Raw genomic sequence first — 6,000 nt, 5'->3', positions numbered from 1 at the left:
TAATTCATTTTTGGAGACATAATTGATAATATCCATCAAAACCTACAAGCATCTGCTGACCTGGGAAAAAAAATTATCTTCCTGGAACTCTGAGGTAATACATTGTACTGAGACTTCAGGCATTGCTTCAAGCTTTCTTGTTTCTGGGTCAAAAATATCACGGAGTTCAAACCGTATATAATGAAAATCACAAGCTGCTTGTGCAGTTTATTAGCAATAAGAAATCACAGTTGAAATCGGGGCTCCATTGAGAATGTACAGTCAACTTATATGACAAAGGTAGCAGAAATTAATAATTTGTCTAGGCATTTTGAAGAGCAGCCAGCTCTGCTGGGGGAGAAGAAAGGGATGGTGGTATTCTGGCAGCTTTGTGAGTGCATATGGAGGACAAGGATCCAAACCATGCATGTCCTGCTTCTAGAGAGCAACTGTATAAACAGAGATTCAATAAGAGTTGCTCAGATAGTACAGCAATGGAGGACAATACATAAGATAGTATTTTATTTATTCTAAGCCATACAAAAAAGGCTCAGCTTCAGAAACGCTGCAATATACTTCTAAAATGCTTAAGTATTCTTAAATCATTCTAAATATGTTACCAAGAAAGAAGGGGTTTGTGGCCAAGTGTAATACAGCTTTGCATTTAAGGGGGGGGAATGGCACTTTTATCAAGCTTCCTGTTTTATTCTCCCATTTCTACCCCTGTGTTCATTTCCACTTTACGCTGCAGCAGAAGTCAATGGTATAAGTTAGAGCTTTGTGAATAGGTGTTTGTTCAGTAAACAAGTGAAATGTGTTTGCATAACTCTTACAAAAATAAGATTTAGCTTTCACTGAATGGCTAAATGTTGCCTATTCCTCTCTGCAGATACATATCAAAACAGCAAAGGTAAAAAACACATAGACCACAAAAAGTTCCCAACCATGAATCTTATCACAGAGGAAAGTGAGCCAAATTGTGCTAGAGAATACAAGAACCGTATAGCAGAGAATCATTCAAATGGTCCAATATATTTTCATGACAACTGTACAAGTACTAAATACAAGGGCAAAGAGAATTATGATGTGAAAGGTTCAAGATGAAGAAGTTTTAAACATCCATACACTTTACTGATTTAAATAGAATTAGGTATGTAACAACACACTGAATAAGGTCAGTTAATTTAGCTCAGTAGTCTTAAATAAAACCCTTTGTGGAAGTGTTGTTGGTCAGTGTCCCAATTACACTGAAAAGTAATTGAGGGCTTCTCAGCCCTCCTTTAAATACTCTCTAATAGTTAGGTTCCTCCTAACTGCTCCCTGGTTAAAAAAAGAAGTGTGGTATCTTCTATTCATCAATTTGTCAGCTTTTCCTTCATTTAATGGCAGTTTCCTGAAGGAGAATGTAAAACATCTGAGGAACAAACCATCTCAGCTCACTTTAGCTTCTCTGAAGTCTTTAAAAACAACCTGTTAGCGTTTGTATCTGCAGCACACATACCTGGAGAGCAAAGCCACAGCTGAAACAACTGTTGCAAGCATACATACAATTACTGCACTAATGATGTTTGACATCAGTACCATCCCAGCAGTCTGATTGCCAAGACTCAAAGAAGAGCATCAAGACTGGCTATCACCAGAGCTTTCATTTAGACACTTGGCTCAAGAGAAGATTGCTCTTGTGTTAACAACGGAAGAACGGTTTTCTGACAGCTCAAGTATAAATATTCCTAGCTTAAAGGCAGCTCTTTGAAGTTCATAATCTCTTCTCTCTTCCGTACTCTTTTTCAAGCAAAGAACACGGGTCTAAATGCTTTATCATGGCGACTGTGTCTTGGCATTATCTTTGATACTGTCTCAGTGTGTGCTGTAAAGATAATAAAATATCTAGCTGCCGGGAACCTGAACAAGTTCCCACAAGCATTTTCCACCTCTCTTCTGTTTATACTGTCAGCTTCCTGCAAAGCTTTAACATGGAGAATTACTAGAGTTACAGCTTCTATTAGCTTTGCAGCAAGGGGCGTTTCTTCCCTAGCGTTCCTATGGAGGAAGTAGTGGTGTTCTTCCATCCATTTTTTCACCCTTATTTAAATTATTAACACTGTTTATTGTGCAAATGGGCTCAATGAGTTTGGAGGGTCTAGTTATAGAGTAGGGCACAAGCATAAAGGTGAAAGCTTAATCTATGGCATCCCAGTTATCAGGGCTGTGTCAGAAGGTTGGGATATTCATAGAAGAGAAGTCATGCTTCGTCTGTTCCCACTCATTTTTCCTTGTGCAAGGGTTGAGCATTAAGTTGGCATAAATGCAAGTTAATATTTCCTGAAAATGATCAATAATTGTGATCACTGATAACAACTCATTATTAAAATTGGTCAGTTAGCCATAATTATCACTGCTCAGGAATTAATATTGCAAGCATGTCCTGCGGCAAACACAGACATCAACAAAAGACACACTTATCAGCTCCTAAAACTCATGTCACTAATTGTTCCTGGAGCACACACATCAAATACAAGGAGATCACTAGGGGATCTAAGACCTCACCCAATGCTCAAAGCAAAGGGCTTCTGCCTACAGCAGCAGCAGCAGCATGATGCAAACCTCCCTTTGCGTAACATCCCAAACATGAGCACTGAGAGTTCAGTCTTCCCCTCATTTTTCCCCTTGTAAAGGAGAAGACAGCATTTCACCAGCCTTACCACGTATAATTACTGCATGTAGCGGGGTGTTTAAATGTATAAATTCTGTTGATAGATTGTGACTTCAATTAGTTCATTGGATGATTTTCTATAATTACAATAGTTTGTCACTAGGTTGTTTTCTCTAATTTGTCGCCTCGATTACATAAATTAAATTGATTTACAGCAGTGTGTTAACATGACTTACCTTCGGCGCAGAATTCACAAATGGGGCTCTATGGAGACTCTTCAGCTCTTTGACCACACGGTGCATCTTCCACGGCAGAGCATCCCTGTGGGAAGCAGACAGAAAAACACTGAGGACGATGTAAAGCAAACACAAGTAACACAAAGCTGCTTTTCTTTCCATGCTTGGCATTTTGCCTAGCCTGTATTTTGGAACATATGGCCCCTCCTTGAGAAATAAAATAAAATAAGAGCAATTATGAGTTTTGCCTGGTGGCAAAGGAAAGGCAGAGAAGGAAATACATTTGTGTTTTATTTTAAGCTCTGCTACCAACTTGTCACGAGTCCCTGGGGAATTTTAGCCCTTTGGCACCTCTGTTAGCTCAAGCACAACGTAATTAATTCAAATATCTAATTACACATTCACTTCCATTGAGGACCACAGAGTGTCTCCCAAATTATTATTATTACCGATAGCTCCAAATACCAGAGGTCACAGCACTGCTGTTAAGTCTGCAAAGGGCCATCAATTTTAAGTAATTCACTACAGAGGTAGTCTAAAGCATAAGGTATTGTATCCAAACAGCAGCATCCTGCACCAAATTCACTCTAATAAATAAGATAAGAACAAGATAGTCAAAATCTCTGGGATACCACTGAAATACACCAAGACATAATTATTTACTTAATAGTTAAATATTTCTCTTACTTTCAAACCCCTGGAATATTACATCTGAAAGTCAGAATAAAGCCTTGGGATTTCCCCACATAACGGCCTCTCTCTGTATTATCCAACACAACACTATACGTTATGTCATTGTTAAAATAACAGAAGAATATACAGATGAAGACTTGCAAGAAATTCCTTTGGCTTTTATGAAAGAGCACCTTCTGTTCTTAGGATTCCAGAATTAAGAAACAAAATGAAACAAAAACTAAACTAACTTCTTTCAGGTTTAGCCTGTATCATACAAAGAAATGCAATTTAATACTAATTTGGAATGGCTTTCTGTCAAATGTAAGGTCAATTCTGTTACTGGTAGCATTAAAAACCTGCCCTTTTTGTTGCAACAATGATTTGCATAGAAGTTATTTCTTTACAGAGGATGCTGATCCCAGTTGCAGCAGTGTAACTCATGAATCACATGCTGAGAGTGAACCCAGTTTTATGGGAAAAAGTAAAACAAAATGAAGAAGAACCTCTAAACCCCAACCTTTGATTGAACGTGTTCTACCTTTTGCCTCAACACATTTCTTAATAGTTTTGTTAATAGTATAAAGACATTTTTAAGTCATCTGGGAGGTATCTTAAAACTCAAATAATACCACAAGGAAAAAGTCATCACAAAGACCCACGTAGACTCAGAGAGGTGGATTCGATTTTCTCATGCTCAGCATGTATTACCTGCCTAGAATAGCTCACTAATTGTCATGTTGCCCACTTGCATGTCATTTGGATGCCTGCCCGAGGGCAGAGGTGCTGAGCAGAAGTATTTTCACTTACAGTAGGTGGAATACACAGCAACTCTTGATTAGCAGACAGTCACATCTCTGCAACACAAGACTGCACGTGTTGTTGCCACGTACTGCCTTCCATTTTGGTGAGTCCTGCTGACTTGGACATCAGAAAGATGCAACCAAGTGTTTTCATTGCCCTTAAGTTTTGCTTTTCAACCTTCAGGGCTGGCCAACCAGCAGCTTTACTTTCTCTGGTAACCTGCCTAATCCTTTGGCTGCAATAAATCTTTGCTCATTTTCCCTCTCACTACGTTCTAATGAATATTAACAGGAACCCTGAATTTTCTCCTTTCCCTTATTGCCTTAACAGTATTGTAAAAATCCCTTCTTGCCCAAACACACATACTTTGCTTTATTTATTGTCCAAGAATTCCTTCTGTTTCTACATGGAAGTTACAGCCATTTTTAATCAGCATGCTGGTCTGCAGCAGCTGTAATGAGAAGGACAAATGTGTCTGTAAAACACCACTCATTCCTTCTAGTCCCACCAGCAGGATTGGCTCAACAAAACACATTCAGGGCTTCTGAAGCAGAAACATTTTGCTGTTTATGACTATTTTCTTTCTTGATAGCTTCAACAAATAAAATTTTAAAGAGTTGAGTGTCTTTAAGAACCTGAGCATCCCGCTGAGATTTGCTTAGGAGCTTTTGAGAACTTTATCTTCACACCTGCAAACAATGAAATCTCCCCTGGGTCTTTGGCACTGTTTCCTTTCCATGTTTGAATCCTAGACTACAGTGAGAGGCCAAAACTGGCTCAAGTCAGATGGTTTCTCTTCATTTATTACCAACCAGCATAAATTTTAATTACTGATTCTGGTATGGAGTGATATAAGTTAGTTTGTTTAGCAATGGGGATTAGTAAAGTACTTTAAGAACTAATATATATTATATATGTGTATGTACTATTTTTATACATATATGCAACTATAATATACATAACTATATGTATTACGTATATATACAACTAATATATTACTTTAGCAAAAGGAATCCCTAAATGATAGTTCTAAAACTCCCTATTTCAGCTTTAGTGACTGTACAGTCTTGGGCCCCATTTACACCAGCATCTCCTGGTGTAAGTCAGTGTTTGTAAGATTTTCAGCAAGAATGCTGTTGTTTCAGGTTTTAGAGAGGAGGCCAGGAAACGCTGCCTGCAGGTTTGCTTTTGCTCTCTCCTGTTCAGGTGCTGCCACCAACTGTTTCTCAGAGGTGGGAGCAAAACCAGATGAAGGCTGCACAAGTAGAAGCTCTAATATCAAGCTATTTCTTCACCAAATACCAGCCAGCTCAACCAAGTGCAAGCAGCATCCAGCCATCACCACGGCCAAGGAGACCCCACACTACCACAAGCTCCATATACAGACTTTCCAAAGGTCCAAACCTGGCCATTTAACCCTTTATCCATTCTTTGGCTTGGTCACAGGTTAGGTACACCGACAGGCAGTTGATGCAAAATCTAACAAGTGCAACCAGTACATTTTCATTCCCAAATCAAAGAAATGGAAGTGCAGCAGAGGTGTTCTTGCAAAATGTACTAAATGTTATTCTTTCTCCCCTTTCAATCTCATGAATGCTTTGGAAAACAGTCAGGAGATCCTAAACAGGGATTTATCTGGAGATAGGGATGCTTGGC

At 38.8% G+C, this 6,000-nt stretch overlaps 1 long non-coding RNA gene across 1 annotated transcript in view; it reads right to left on the bottom strand.

Moving 5' to 3' along the window:
- Positions 1–2,873: 2,873 nt before the first annotated feature.
- LOC107323607 overlaps positions 2,874–6,000 on the bottom strand; it is a 91,733-nt gene continuing 88,606 nt past the window's right edge. The window contains exon 3 of the long non-coding RNA XR_001559305.2: positions 2,874–2,953. This is a non-coding gene — a long non-coding RNA (uncharacterized LOC107323607). The remainder of the gene's footprint in view (positions 2,954–6,000) is intronic.

The sequence above is a fragment of the Coturnix japonica genome, chromosome 22 (assembly GCF_001577835.2).
Source record: "Coturnix japonica isolate 7356 chromosome 22, Coturnix japonica 2.1, whole genome shotgun sequence".
Lineage (NCBI taxonomy): Eukaryota > Metazoa > Chordata > Aves > Galliformes > Phasianidae > Coturnix > Coturnix japonica.
This window is presented reverse-complemented; position numbering and strand designations above follow the sequence as displayed.